Source organism: Staurois parvus, unplaced genomic scaffold, assembly GCF_062004578.1.
Source record: "Staurois parvus isolate SC_StPar_1 unplaced genomic scaffold, SC_StPar_1.0 ptg000586l, whole genome shotgun sequence".
NCBI classification, from domain to species: domain Eukaryota; kingdom Metazoa; phylum Chordata; class Amphibia; order Anura; family Ranidae; genus Staurois; species Staurois parvus.
Window position 1 is genome coordinate 3198769 of NW_028318382.1, and position 16367 is coordinate 3215135.

At 48.9% G+C, this 16367-nt stretch overlaps 1 long non-coding RNA gene across 1 annotated transcript in view; it reads right to left on the bottom strand.

The window, feature by feature from the left end:
- LOC149450035 (uncharacterized) overlaps positions 1-14276 on the bottom strand; it is a 38825-nt gene extending 24549 nt beyond the window's left edge. The window contains exon 1 of the long non-coding RNA XR_016315317.1: positions 14209-14276. This is a non-coding gene — a long non-coding RNA (uncharacterized LOC149450035). The remainder of the gene's footprint in view (positions 1-14208) is intronic.
- Between the last annotated feature and the right edge of the window lie 2091 nt (positions 14277-16367).

Genomic DNA, 16367 nt, shown 5'->3' on the forward strand with positions numbered 1-16367 from the left:
CTTGGACCCGTTTCCGAGAGGGAAAAAAAGACTGGGAGCCGCAAAACCATTGCAACATTTAAAACAAATCCGACACTGCATATATTGCAAAAAGCGCTCTGGTCATGAAGGGGGTTTAAGGGCCCAGTAAGCAAAGGGTTAATCAGGGCCACAGTGTATCGTCATAATCACAATCATAGCCTTAGGTCAGTGGTGGGCAACCTTTTCAACTGAGCCAAATCTCGCCAAAACCACGATTAAAATTTATTTTGAGAGCCACATTTTTAAAACTGAAAATACATCCCCCATATAGTAATTCATCCCCCATAGTAATTCATCCCCCCTATAGTAATTCATCCCCCCTATAGTAATTCATCCCCCCTATAGTAATTCATCCCCCATAGTAATTCATCCCCCCTATAGTAATTCATCCCCCCTATAGTAATTCATCCCCCATATAGTAATTCATCCCCCCTATAGTAATTCATCCCCCATATAGTAATTCATCCCCCCTATAGTAATTCATCCCCCCTATAGTAATTCATCCCCCCTATAGTAATTCATTCCCATATTGTGTCAATTCACTTACCTGTACTCCGCGCGTTCCTCTCGCCGTGTTCCCGCGCAGTTCTGGTCTTCAGGGCGGACTGTGAGAGGAGAGGAGTTCGTCACGCTGCCCCGCCTACATCCTGACAGCCAATGTTTGCCACGCTCCGCGGGCCGGATTATAAGGTCCGCCGGGCCGTAGTTTGCCCATTGCTAGGCTAGCTGCAGAGTCCTGACTTTTGGGGCGGCCGCCCGAGAGGAGGGAGGGGAGCGGGCGCCCGGCACACAGAAGAGCTGCATTAACCTCCCTGGCGGTATGATTCCTTCCGATTTTTTGTGCTGAAAGTGGTACCATTTTTTCGCATGGAAATAGTTTTTTATTGTAGGCTGTAATTTTTAGGAAAATTTCCCCACAAATCATTATCACTCAATTCTGCAAGTGGTTCTGATTTACTATCGCTGTTCTCTAGCCGGTCTAAAACCGCTTTTGACGTAAAGGGACGCTTTTTGGACACCATGGACGTTTCTCAGTTTCCAGGCAGAAAGAACAGACAAAATGCAGGCAGGGCACAGGACAAAGCACTAGGGACAATATGTATGTGAAATGGGATGAAACAGCAATGTTTTACTATTGAAAATTGAAAAAAAAAAAATACATTTTTTAAATTTTTTAAATTTCCCGCCGCCGGCGGCGCCCGTACGTCCCGACGTCACGGGGACCGGAACACAGAAGCCGGATGCCGGCATCGGCCGGAGGAGATGGCCGGGGACGCTGCAGGGGACACATCGCGGGAACGAATGATAAGGTAAGTGCTGCAGGGACCCCCAGAGCAGCGCCGCATGGTAAGCCTGAGTGTAGCTCGTGGTATAGAAATTCTACCACGAGCTACACTCGGGAAAACCGCCAGGGAGGTTAAAAGAGCCGCGGCTTGCCGACCACTGAGCTACGGCAACCCTATTGCCTGTCACCTGGTGGGCAGTGTGCTCCGGAGCCGCAGCAAAGGTGAAAAAGAGCCGCATGCGGCTCTGGAGCCGCGGGTTGCCGACACCCGACCTAGGTGATCGCAGCGGAAGTGGGAGCGGGTACTTGTCAATTTCGGGTACCTGCTCCCCCTCCGCTCCCCAAAGGTTCCAATCCTTAATGGGGAGCAGGGGACCAGTCTTTGAAGCGGAACTTCCCCTTTTGGGTGGAGCTCCGCTTTAAGTAGCAGAAGGAGTTGTTAATCAGTTTCAGCTACTTTGGTGTTAATATAATTAACAAGTTCACTAGATGGGCAACAATGAGACAACCCCCAAAACAGGAGTGGTTTTACAGGTAGAGGCCACTGACATTTTTTTCCTATGCATCTTTTCTGATTGTTTTTCACTAGTTTTGCATTTGGCTAGAGTTAGTGTCACTACTGGTAGCATGAGGCGATACCTGGACCCTACAGAGGTTGCACAGGCAGTCCAACTCCTCCAGGATGGCACATCAATATGTGCCATTGCCTGGAGGTTTGCTGTGTCTCCCAGCACAGTTTCAAGAGCATGGAGGAGATTCCAGGAGACAGGCAGTTACTCTAGGAGAGCTGGATAGGGCCTTAGAAGGTCCTTAACCCATCAGCAGGACCGGTATCTGCTCCTTTGTGCAAGGAGGAACAGGATGAGCACTGCCAGAGCCCTACAAAATGACCTCCAGCAGGCCACTGGTGTGAATGTCTCTGACCAAACAATCAGAAACAGACTTCATGAGGGTGGCCTGAGGGCCCAACATCCTCTAGTGGGCCCTGTGCTCACTGCCCCGCACCATAGAGCTCAATTGGCATTTGCCATTGAACACCAGAATTGGCAAGTCCGCCACTTGGGCCCTGTGCTTTTCCGGATGAGAGCAGGTTCACACTGAGCACATATGACAGATGTAAAAGGGTCTGGAGAATCCGTGTAGGACGTTATGCTGCCTGTACCATCGTTCAGCATCACCGTTCTGGTGGTGGGTCAGTGATGGTCTGGGGAGGCATATCCATGGAGGGACGCACAGACCTCTACACGCTAGACAATGGCACCCTGACTGCCATTAGGTATCGGAATGAAATCTTTGGACCCATTGTTAAACCCTACTCTGGTGCAGTGGGTCCTAGGTTCCTCCTGGCACACGACAATGCCCTGCCTCATGTGGTGAGAGTATGTAGGCAGTTTCCAGAGGATGAAGGAATTTATACCATTAAATGGCCCCCACGCTCGCTTCACCTAAATCCAATAGAACACCTCTGGAATATCATGTTTCGGTCCATCTGACGCCACCAGGTTGCATCTCAGACTGTCCAGGAGCTCAGTGATGCCCTGGTCCAGATTTGGGAGGAAACACCGCAGGACACCATCTGTCATCTCAGTAGGAACATGCCCCAACGTTGTCAGGCATGCATACAAGCACGTGGGGGCCATACAAACTACTGAGTATCGTTTTGAGTTGCTGCAATTAAATTTCAGCAAAATGGACTAGCCTGCTGCATCAATTTTTCACTTTGATTTTCGGGGTGTCTTTCAATTCAGTCCTCTGTAGGTTGGTAATTTTCATTTCCATCAAACGATGGAACATCCTTGCGTTCCTAACACATTACCCAGTCCATATCCGGTATAGATATCCAGCATATTTTTCTCCATTGAGATCTGATGTGTTTTCAAAGTGTTCCTTTAATTTTTTTGATCAGTGTATTTTGCACTTTATCATTACATTATTGTTGCATGGTATTTTTACATTGCACTTTAACCCTTTTATGTGTTCTCATATGAGAGAAATAGTTTTTTCCTTTTAGTGTGGTTAGCGCTGTTCTATGTACACATTAATTTAACTTGGAGAGAGCCTAGCAGAAGCATGTGTTAAATAAACACCATCTCTGGAGGTGTTATTACAGCCAGCCACTGACTACCTATGCTGGGGGAGAAGGGTTAATATAACTACCACTGACCTCCAATGAAGGGGGTGATTGTTGCAGCCACTAATTCTAGGTTTTAATGTTAGTGCCATGGACCCACATTACAAGACATACACCATGAAGTAACACATATTTTGTTGGCCACACTTGCAGGTGTTCAATACACAGTGATGAATGGTGACATGCACCATTTTCTTAATATCTTTAAGATGTTTCTCCTAACCATTTTCAAATTTTGGTGACTAATCATCAGGGAAGGCTTGCCCATAGCTCAGGTGAAGTTTTGCAGCACATACGTACATATGTGCATGCGCAGACTGGCAACCGGCTGGGCAGATGTGCACAAATACGTGCATAGACGCGCGTGCACTCGCACAAACGGGCACGCACCTGTCACCAAGGCTGGCGCCAAACTACCTATTTAAACTGAGCTACTGTACTGGCTAACTGCTGTTTGGTCTGCACCTTCTGTGCTTGTATATCCTGACTCCTGTGTTTGACCTCTGATCTGGACCTGGCTTGCTTCTGACTCAGCTTGTTTACTACCTGCCCTGACCTTGGCTTGTTTTCCGGATTCTGCCTCTGCCTACTGCCTTTGCCTGAGCTGCCTCTGCTGTTGCTGACACTGGCCCGTGACCCGACTTCTCTCTTGTCTGTCGTTTATGCCTGATCTGCCTGTCTGTTGCCAACTCGGCTCATCTGACCCTGCATGCTGCTCATCCAGCCTGTTACAGCGACGTAGTCCAGCACTTCTGCATCTGGTGCATCTGCTTGCTGCCAGCTCGTCAGCTACCAGCCTGCTCTGCTGTGACATCTGCCTGTTGTCAGCTCATCTTCTAGCAGCCTGCTCTGCTGTGACATCTACCTGCCGCCAGCATGTCCGCTACCAGCCTGCTATGCTGTGCTGACTGCCTGCTGCCAGTGTGCTCTGCTGAGACATCTGCCTACCGCCATCTGTCCTAGGCATCTTTCCAGCAAGACCTTGGCTATTACCCACGCAGACCACCGGACTGATCACGGCACTCGCCGTACTCTCGTGGTTGCTGTTCCACTTCCAGTGACCCCTGAGCCAGAATCTGTAAGAGAGGCCTTCCTCTCCAAGTCAGGCTCACTACCAGGTACGTGACACTAATGCAGGAGATGAGGTCTTCTGCAAGATGGGCAAATTGGTGTCACGTTCATTATCTCTGCATAAAGTGGCATCGGTTCTTAGAGCTGCTGCCATCTATCCTCCAAAAGCTAATGCTACTTCACTTACAGCATGCATGACATTCAATCTAATAATTGCTGAAAATTTTAAATGTATGGGGGGAGGGGGATGATCTGCCCTAGGAGCCACTGCTTCCTTTTTGTCCCATCATAATCAGTGCAAGGAACTCGGCAGGGGCAGGGAACGCACAGCAGGAAGACTCCACAATGTCTTTGTACATTTTGGGTCCACAAAGAGCTGAACTGGTGGACCCGGAGTTGTGCAGTGATGCTGAGTGGAATTCTAGTTGCAACATGGGGATGGATCCACAGTGTGGTATATTCATCCTTGGCACTGGATGACATTTTTCTGGCACCGTGTGACATGTGTATGCTGCTCTAGTTCACCAACAGAATGCCACCAGATCAAAAACTAGGAAGAGGTCACGTGCCTGGGAGAACTTTTATTAGGAAAGAGAAGCATTATGTGCAGGAAGGGGCTTTAAAGCACCTTCAACTCCTTCAGGCCCCATCCTTTCTATAAGGCACTTGTGGCTGTAACCCAAGTGTGGTCCTGTATGCGCCTCTTGTGACTTCATGTGGCCAAACCTTCAGCTAGTGCCCTGCTGTAATAAATTGAGCTGAGCTGAGCTGAGCTGTTCTGCTTCCACGCCAATCCTCTTCCCACCTGGAGCACTCTCTTGTAGGGCCTTGCATATACCATAGTTCAAGCTAGGGATGTGAAGCAGGTCTGAATGCCTGAGGACCATGTGACACGGACCCATGCCAGCTGCCAAGAGGGTAAACCTCATTCTAGCTAGTCCCTACCAGTTCCTAGGTCAGGTTTACACTCAACGTCCTACTTCAGAATACTTTCCCCTGATATACACAGCCGCCCCCCCGTGCCCCTGCCACCGCACAGCCCAAAGCCCCGTCCAATCTGGCAGAGGTGAGCCTACCACGCGGCCTACAGCACCCACAGACGCTGGGCCCTACAACACCTACAGACGCTGGGCCCTACCGCTCCCACAGATGCCGGGCCCTAGAGCACCCGCAAGTGCTGACCCACAGCACATACAAGCGCCGGCCCACAGCACCTACAAGCGCCGGCCCACAACACCCACAGACGCCAGGCCCTACAGCACCTACTGACGCCTAGCCTACAGCACCTCCAGACGCCGTGCCCTACAACACCTCCAGACGCCGTGCCCTACAACACCTCCAGACGCCGTGCCCTACAGCACCTCCGGACGCCGTGCCCTACAGCACCTCCGGACGCCGTGCCCTACAGCACCTCCGGACGCCGTGCCCTACAGCACCTCCGGACGCCGTGCCCTACAGCACCTCCGGACGCTGGCCCACAGCACCTCCAGACGCCGGCCCACAGCACCTACAGGCGCCGGCCTACAGCACCCAGAGACTGCCGCGACTAGCCAGCAGTAGACCCAGCTGCCCACCACTCTCCCTCTCCTCCCACAGATGAACCTGGCCTACGAGACCCGACTCAGCCTCTGCCACTGCGCGACAGACTCTCCGCATCAATACGCCCTGATGTGAAACCTTTCACCTCCCTCAATTGACCAGCACTCCGCTCACCCTCCTAATATGCCACCTGTACTCCTCCTCCTCATACTCCTCTCCTCCTTTCCCAAAATCTCCTCCCTCTACCCCCCTACTCCCCCAAAACAACTATACATAGGACCCTCACTACTTCCATCTCCCCATTACGGCTCTCACCACCTCCTCCTGATACTCCACTCTCCCACCGACCCACACGCCACCACTAACAGACCCACACGCTCTTGCACATCCGGCTCCCATGCCACTTTTCCCACCCTTCTTCTTCTCCTAACCGCTGGGGATACCTCCCCGAACCCTGGCCCCTCACCACCTCACTCACCCACTAGGCACCCTCCTACTCCCACAAACCGCCGCAACCCCCTCAACCTTGTCCCCCTCCTCCCCGAAACCACCCCTCCACTCTCGGTTGCACTCCTGAACGCCCGATCGGTTTGCAACAAGCTCACCGCCATCCATGACCTCTTTATCTCCCACTCCCTCAACCTCCTAGCGGTCACCGAAACTTGGATCCAAGCCACTGACTCCACCTTCCCTGCGGCACTCTCCTATGGAGGTCTCGTCTGGTCCCATTCGCCCAGACCGAGCAGTCGCGGAGGTGGTGGGGTCGGCATGCTCTTGTCACCGCTGAGCACCTTCCAGGTCCTCCCAAACCCCCCCCCTCTCTATCCTTCTCCTCCTTCGAGGCCCACTGCATCCGGCTCTTCTCTCCCACCCCTCTGAGGATTGCAGTAATCTATCGGTCTCCTGAACCCGTATCCTGCTTCCTCGACGACTTTTCCACCTGGCTACCCTTCTTCCTCTCCTCTGAGCTACCCACCATCATCCTTGGAAACTTCAATATCCCTATCAACGTCAACAACATGGCTACATCCCAACTCCTCCACTTAACATCCTTTGCACTCACACAGTCCTTCACACACACCGACGGGAACACTCTGGACCTCGTTTTCTCTCATCTCTGCACCCTCCACAACCTCACAAACACCCCTTTCCCTCTCTCTGACCACAACCTCATTACATTCTCCATCTCCCCGTCCTCTAACACCTCCCCCCCAAACGTCAAACCATCACCAGCCGTAACCTGAACCCGGCCCCTCTCCACTCTGCAGCTGACCGTCTGTATGACAGTATCCTTCCACTGTCATGCCCTGACCTGGCCACTACTGCGTATAACGACTCGCTGTCAGCTGCCTTAGACTCCTTAGCACCCCTAACCACACGTAGCATTAGATCCTGACAGCTTCAACCCTGGCAGAACGACCACACTAAAAATCTTAAACAACTCAGTCGCGCGCTGGAGCGATTATGGCGCAAAACCAGATCCCCTCGAGCGTTCTCCCTCTACAAATCTGCCTTCCTCACCTACACCTCCTCCCTCCACGCCGCCAAACAAGCCTACTTCGTAACCCTCATCAACACCCTCTCCACCTGTTCTTGCCGGCTCTTCACTTTCATCTCCCTACTCTCTCCCCCCCCACCTCCACCCAGTACCTCACTCACCGCCCACGAGATTGCCAATCACTTCCAAAACAAGATCGACGCAATCCGTGAGGACATCGCCAATGCTCAATCTACCTCCCCACCTAGCCTCCCTCCCACTATAACCCCATCTACTCTCCCCTCCTCTGACCTCGCAACCGCCCTGCCCCCCACCACACCTAACATCCCGCACACTATAACCTCCCCAACACTCCGCTCCTTCAGCCTTGCTGCCACTGAGGAGGTCACTAAGGTCTTCTCAGAAGCCCGCCTCACCACTTGCCCTATTGACTCTGTCCCCACACAACTCCTCCGGTCACCCTCCTCCTCCATCCTACGCTCCCTCACCCACATCTTCAATCTCTCCCTCTCAACTGGCGCATACCCCTCCCCCCTAAAGCACGCGCACATCACCCCTATACTCAAAAAACCCTCCCTGGACCCCACTGACCTGAACAACCTTAGACCCATCTCCCTGCTGCCATTCACATCCAAGCTCCTTGAGCACTTAGTCTACAATCGCCTAAGCTCCCACCTCACTGACAACAACCTCCTCGATCCACTACAGTCTGGCTTCTGTCCCCTACACTCCACCGAAACCGCCCTACTCAAAATCACTAATGACCTGCTAACCGTCAAAGCTAATGGCCACTACTCAGTCCTCCTACTCCTCAACCTTTCTACGGCCTTCGGCACAGTTGACCACCCCCTCCTCCTTAATAAACTACACTCCCTTGGCATCCGAGACTCCGCTCTCTCCTGGCTATCCTCCTATCTATCCCAACGCTCCTTCAGCGTTACCTATAACGCTACCACCTCCCCCTCTCTCCCCTTCTCTGTCGGGGTCCCCCAAGGCTCTGTCCTTGAGCCCCTTCTCTTCTCCATCTACACCTCCTCCCTCGGCAAACTGATACACTCCCACGGCTTCAACAATCACCTCTACGCCGATGACACGCAAATTTACCTCTCCACCCCTCACCCCTTCAGTCTCCGCCCGTATCACCCACCTACTGAACGACATATCAGACTGGATGTCGCTCCATTTCCTCAAATTGAACCTTTCCAAAACTGAGCTCCCAATTTTCCCCCCCATCTCCAAGATACGTACGTTCCTAACCCCAGACACTACTAAACAACTTGCTCACTCCCTTATTATCTCACGCCTGGACTACTGCAACTCCCTTCTCACCGGCCTATCCCAAAACAGGCTATCCCCGCTTCAGTCTATCCTGAACTCAGCGGCCAGACTCATCCACCTTACCAACCGCTCGGCTTCTGCCACCCCCCTCTGTCATTCCCTCCACTGGCTTCTGATTGCCCAATGTATAAAATTCAAACTACTAACATTGACATACAAAGCCATTCATAACGCTGCCCCAAACTACCTCACCGACCTGATACCCAAATACTACCCAACCCGTACTCTTCGCTCCTCACAATACCTCCTACTTTCTAGCTCCCTGGTCTCCTCCTCCCACGCCCGACTGCAGGACTTCTCCAGGACTTCCCCCATCTTCTGGAACTCACTACCCCAATCCATCAGAATGTCACCTACCCTCCTCACCTTTAGGTGCACCCTGAAAACCCATCTCTTCAGGGAAGCCTACCCCACCCTCACCTAACAGCCGATCTCCTCCACTCCTCCTACCACTCCATTCCCCACAGCCACATACAATTGTTAGGCACACAGGTGACCCTTTGATTGTCCTCCTGATCACACCTGTCACCCAACCAGTGCCATTAGTACAGTGACAGTGTACAGTATTATCACTGGTCACTGTATTAGTATCTCTAGTGATGTCAGATAGTTTCAGTTATAGTCAGTAAGTGTCCCACCCAGCCAGCGTCAGTTAGTGCCAGTCCCTGATTGCCCGCCACACTATCATAGTAACACCATAAGTCGCTTATCACCGTCATTACTAGTATAGTGTCTGTCCGGGTCCGTATCCTGGTCATAGTCAAAACTATCAAGATATTGGATGAAGCGCTCTGCTATAATAATGCTAAAAAAACAAAATGTTATACACAAATGTAAAAGTGACTAATACTTAAATAATATATGTGCTAAAATTATATAAAAAATTCATATAAGACCAGTCTGCCCCCTTCATCCAATATCTTGATATTTAATTTATGTGTCCCATGGTATAGGGTGTAGATGATAGCAGCTAGCTATATATAAGGAGTCTGTGGAGCGCAGGTGGATATATATTTTTTATATAGTCAAAACTATACTAGTGTTACTAGTGTCCCCAATAGTGTAGTGCCCCCCCCCCCCCAAAAAAAAAGTTTGCAGGATCAACCCCAATAACTGCCAGCACTTGTGTTTTTCTGATCACTGCCCCCACTGATACATTGTCTGCAAAACTGTAGTGTTATCAAGATCAGGCCAGGAGCTCTTTTTTCCATAGTTGCCACTAGGTACCTGTAAAGTTAGTGCCCAAAATGTCCCAGAAAAGGTACCCTAGTGAGGACACATACAGGATTCTCAGCATGATAGATTAGAGCAAGGGGAGGCTTCTCAGAATTAGGCTAAGAATATGAACCCGTAGATAACAGTGGCACCCTGACAGCTAGCTTGGACGATGGTAAAGAGGTCCCTGCTAAAATCCCCGACCTCATGTTGCTGGAGTGCTAGAAACACATAATAATGCTCAGATACACCAGGGCGCAAGTATTAGCACTGTTACTACTGTTTGGTGATCTTGCAAGCACAAGTAGTGTAGTACATCCAGGCATTTTACACACCAGCACTGCAGTATTGCATGCTGAAGTGGCAAGCACCAAAAGTGCAGTACAAGCTGGTGAGGTAGCTAGCACTAAGAGCGCAATGCAACCGCAGCCACCAAGAATTTGAGCACAGGCCTGTAGCGCCTGTAGGCCTGTAGAGCCCATAGTAGCCTTCCAGTGGTGCTTGCAAACTCTCTTTGGCTTCTCCCAGATTCAACAGCACCAATTATCCTCCCATTTACAGCTCAGCCCAGGATTCAGGTGGAAACAGTGAACTTAACAACATCCCTTGACTCGATTGAGCTGGTTTTCACCAAAGACCTCTATAATTTGATTGTGGACCAAGGTAATGTTTTTACCCTATAGTACATCGCTGCCAACCCAAATGTATAGCTTGACAGGCCATTCAAGTGGAAACCAATCACAGTTTCTGAATTTAAACTTTTTTGGGCCTAACCCTTAACATGGGCATTACAAAAAAGAAGGAACTGCGGGCCTATTGGTTCTCAGACCCAATTCATCATATGTGCATGTTCTCTGCTGCAATGACCAGAAAAAGATATGACAGAATAATGTTGTTTGTACATTTCAGTGACAATAACCTCTGTTCTCCCAGGGTGACCCTAACTATGATTGGTTCCACAAAATTCAGCGCCTCATAAATTACATGTCCCAGAAATTTGCAGATGAATATATGCCCCAACAAAACATCTGCATAAATGAGTCCCTTGTACATTTTGCTAGCAGGCTTGCAAACAAGCAATATCTCTCCAGCAAGTGCGGCAGATCTGGGCTCAAATGTATAAGCTCTGTGAGAGAGCCACAGGCTATATATACCGCTTTAGGAATTTTGAGGGAAAACACAGTCAACTAGAGCCCACCAGATGCTCAGACTACATGGGGAGCAATGGAAAAATAGCTTTGGACTTGGTGTCACCCTTGTTCTGTGTTTAGTACCATTTGCATGTGGAAAACTTTTATGCAAGCATGCCACTTTTTAGACATTTGTTCCTTAAAAAAATTGGCTGCTGTGGCACCATGTGACCTAATTGCAGGGGCTTTCCCTAATGGCTTGTTAACACCCCACTTAGAAAGGGAGAGAACGCCTGCTTGGAGAATGAAGAACTACTAGCAGTAAAATGGAAGGACAATCGTGATGTATTCATCTTTTCTTCCATTCATACAGACAGGACAAAGGCTCTCTGAAAAGCCTCTCTGTGTGCACAACTATAATCTAAATATGGGAGGTGTAGACTTCAACGACCAAATGATTCATAGTCATATTAAGTCATATTTAACCTCCGGTAGAGCTACACACTGGTACAGAAAGGTGTCTATATACTTATTTCAATTGGCTCTATACAATTTGTTGGTTATTTACAAAGCAAATAGAAGAACTGGAGCCTTTCTAAAATTTCAGGAAGCGATCACCTCAGCCTTTTTGTATCCAGAAGGTGCCATGGCCCAAAACCAGATGCAGTTAGCTGGCTTCATGAGAGACATTTTCCAGATGTCCTCCAACCTACCCCAACACAAAGGTCACCCCAAAAAAGATGTTGTATCTGTGGTAAACTTAGAACAAGCGTTGACACCTGTGTTTTTTCCCTCCTGTCCTGACCAACCTGGCTTCTGCATCAAACACTTCTTCCGTTGCTACCACACTGTAATGAACTATTAGTCTACCTCTCCACCTAGCCCCCCTCCCTCCATCACCCCCTCAACTCTCCCCTCCTCTGACCTCGTAACCGCACTGCCCCCCCCACCATACCTAACGCCCCGCACACTATCACCTCCCCAACGCTCCGCTCCTTCAGCCCTGCTACCACTGAGGAGGTCACTAAGGTCTTCACTGAAGCTGGCCTCACCACTTGCCCCCTGGACCCTATCCCCTCACAACTCCTCCAGTCACCCCCCTCCTCCATCATTCGCTCCCTCACCCACATCTTCAATCTCTCCCTCTCTACTGGCACATTCCCCTCCCCCCTAAAGCACGCACACATCTACCCCATACTCAAAAAACCCTCCCTTGACCCCACTGACCTAAACAACCTTAGACCCATCTCCCTGCTACCATTCACTTCCAAGCTCCTTGAGCACTTAGCCTACAATCGCCTAAGCACCCATCTCACTGATAACAACCTCCTTGATCCACTATAGTCTGGCTTCCGTCCCCTACACTCAACCAAAACCACCCTACTTAAAATCACTAACGACCTGCTAACCGCCAAAGCTAATGGCCACTACTCAGTCCTCCTGCTCCTCAACCTCTCCGCGGCCTTCGACACAGTTGACCACCCCCTCTTCCTTACCAAATTGCACTCCTTTGGCATCAGGGACGCTGCTCTCTCCTGGTTCTCCTCCTACCTATCCCAACGCTCCTTCAGCGTCACCTATAACGCTGCCACCTACCCCTCTCTCCCCCTCTCTGTTGGAGTCCCCCAAGGCTCTGTCCTCGGACCCCTCCTCTTCTCCATCTACACCTCCTCCCTTGGCAAACTGATACACTCCCAGGGCTTCAACTATCACCTCTATGCCGACGACACACAAATTTACCTCTCCACCCCTCACCTCACCCCCTCTCTCTCCGCCCGCATCGCCCACCTCCTGAGCAACATATCAGACTGGATGTCGCTCCATTTCCTCAAGTTAAACCTGTCCAAAACCGAGCTCCTGGTTTTCCCCCCAGCCTGCGCCCCATCCTCTCCATCACGACTAGCAACGCCACCATCAATCCCACCCCACATGCCAAAGTCCTGGGTGTCACCCTGGACTCAAACCTTTCCTTCCAACCTCATGTCCAATCACTATCAAAATCATGCAGACTCCACCTCCGCAACATCTCCAAGATACGTACATTCCTCACCCCAGACACTACTAAACAACTCGTACACTCCCTCATCATCTCACGCCTGGACTACTGTAACTCCCTTCTCACTGGCCTACCCAAACATACACTATACCCACTCCAGTCTATCCTGAACTCAGTGGCTAGACTCATCCACCTCACCAACCACTCCACATCTGCCACCCCCCTCTGCCAATCCCTTCACTAGCTCCCGATTGCCCAGTGCATCAAATTCAAATTACTAACTCTGACCTACAAAGCCATTCACAACGCCGCCCCAAACTACCTAACTGACTTGATACCCAAATGCCACCCTACCCGTGCCCTTCGCTCCTCACAGGACCTCCTACTCTCTAGCTCCCTGGTCTCCTCCTCCCACGCCCGACTCCAGGACTTCTCCAGGACTTCCCCCATCCTCTGGAACTCCCTACCCCAATCCATCAGACTGTCACCTACCCTCCTCACCTTCAGGCGCACCCTGAAAACCCATCTCTTCAGGAAAGCCTACCCCACACTCACCTAACAACTGATCTCCTCCACTCCTCCCACCACTCCATCCACCACAGCCACTTCCTCCTGTACCACTATCCCCTCCCTCCTAGATTGTAAGCTCGAAAGAGCAGGGCCCTTGAACCCCTCGTGTATTGTATTGTTACTGTATTGTCTCATGTTCTGCCCCCTCACTATTGTACAGCGCTGAGCAAACCCTTTGGCGCTATATAAATACTGTATAATAATAATAATATTAGTCTAGGGTACAGCACAACACAGTATAGGGGTCCACAGAATGCTGCACAAGAAGGGTCTTTGTTAGGTAGTTAGGAAACTGTCTATCACATTTTGAGAGACTCTAAGCTCAAAGGCCAGAAAAGTTATTGTTCTGAAAAGTTAGGTAACAAAAAGTAAACAAAAAAAAGTTGTTTTATTGAGTTAATGTTATATTGTTACCTCTTGTCTGCTGAATACATATGTCAGTGCCTGCATGACAACAGGGGGAGATTTCTCCATCCGCAGCTAGAAAAAAAAAAACATGATTGCCCAGCATTAGGAGCGTGAGGGGGGAGCGGGTCAGCCGGTGGTAGCTCCTATGCTCGGCACATAATTTTCTCACTTTTTTTCTAGTGGAAGATCTCTTCCACATCAATCAATATGAATGAAGGAATCTGTTAGGTTCTTTTTTGTAGGCTGAATGAAAAAATAACATTACATTTAAGCTCAACATAATGTTTTTAGAGACACTAAAGAGCCAGGACAGTTCAAACCCCATATGACCCCTTTTTGGAAAGTAGAAACCCCAAGGTATTTGCTGAGAGCGACTTGAGTCCAAGGAAGATTTTATTTTTTGCCATAAGTTTTTAAAAAAATGCCAAAAAATACTTTTTTTTAAAACAACGTTGTCACTTTACTGAGATGTTTCCCACACATGCCATAGATATATGTAGCATTACACCCCAAAGAACATTCTGCTTTTTCTCCTGAGTATTGAGATACCACATGCATGAGACATTTTGGGAGCCGTGCAGCGTATGGGAGCCCAAAATCCTGTCAGCACCTTCAGACTTTCAAGGGGCATTAATTATACATTGGATTTCCTAACTACTTTTCACATTTTTGGAGGCCCCAAAATGCCAGGACAGTATAAACACAACCTAAAAGACCCCTTTTTGGAAAGCAGACACCCCAAGGTATTTGCTGAGAGACAGGGCAAGTCTTTGGGAGATCTTACTTTTTGCCACAAGTTTTTGGAAAATGAAGAAAGAAAATGAACATTTTTTTCATTTTTCAAAACCTTGTGACAAAAAATTGGATCTGCAAAATACTCACCATGCCACTTATCAAATAATTTGGAGTTAGGGATGCACCAATATACCGACCGAAAATAGTGTTATCGGCATTTTGCTGATAGGAAAAAAGCTGCCGATACATGCAAAGTCGCATCTCATAGACTTTTGTGCAAAATTGCATCCCATAGACTTTCATGCACAATCGTAGCTCTATTGACTTCAATGCAAAAATGCCCCCTAGCCACATTACATTAAAAAAAAATTAAAAACTATCCGTTTTCGGCCAAGTACATCCTGTATTTTTGGTTCGGCAACAGAATTTTCATTTCAGTGAACCACTACTTGGAGTGTCTACTTTACGAAAAGAGGTCATTTGGAGGATGTTTGTACTATCCTGGCATGTTAGAACCTCCAAAACTGTCATAGGCAGTCAATAAATCAAATGTGCAAGTTACGCCTTTTGAAAGCCTGAAGGTACTCACTAGATTTTGGGCCCACATTCGCGGCTAGGCTCCTAAAAAGTCTTACACATGTGGTATTCCAATACTCGCAAGAAGTAGCAGAATGTGCTTTGGAGTGTAAGGTTATGTGTACCCATGACAGGTGAGATATATCTAAGTAAACTGATAACTTTGTGTAAAAAAAAATACATTTTTTCATTTTCAAAAATAAGATCTTTCAAAGACTCAACATGCCTCTCAGCAAATACCTTGGGATGTCTAATTTCCAAAAAGGGGTAACTGAGGAATGTGCTTATATTGTCCTGGCATTTAGAGACTCGAAAAATTGGATAGGTAGTCAGGAAATCCAATGCGTAATTAAAGCCCCTTGAAAGCCTGAAGGTACTCTTTGGATTTTGGGCCCCTGTATGTGGCTAGACTGCCAAAAAGCCTCACACATTTGGTATCCCCACGTTTGGGAGAAGTAGCAGAATGTATTTTGGGGTGTAATTCCACATATACCCTTGGCATGCGTGAGAAATATGTAATTAAAGTTACAACTTTGTGTAAAAAAAAAATTTTTTTGTCATCTTCCAAAAACTTGTGTCATAAAAATGAAATCTTCCATGGACACAACATGCCTCTCAGCAAATACCTTGGGGTGTCTACTTTCCAAAAACAGTCTTTTGGGGTGTGTTTATACTGTCCTGGCATTTTAGCGCCTCAAGAAATGTGATAGCCTGCCAGAAAGTCAGAACTGCCTGAAGTCCAGTATACATACTGTAGCTTGCAGATGCTGTAACTTTCATACACACCAATTAATATACGCCTATTGGGATTATTTTTTACCAAAGACATGTAGCGGAATTCATTTTGGCCCAAA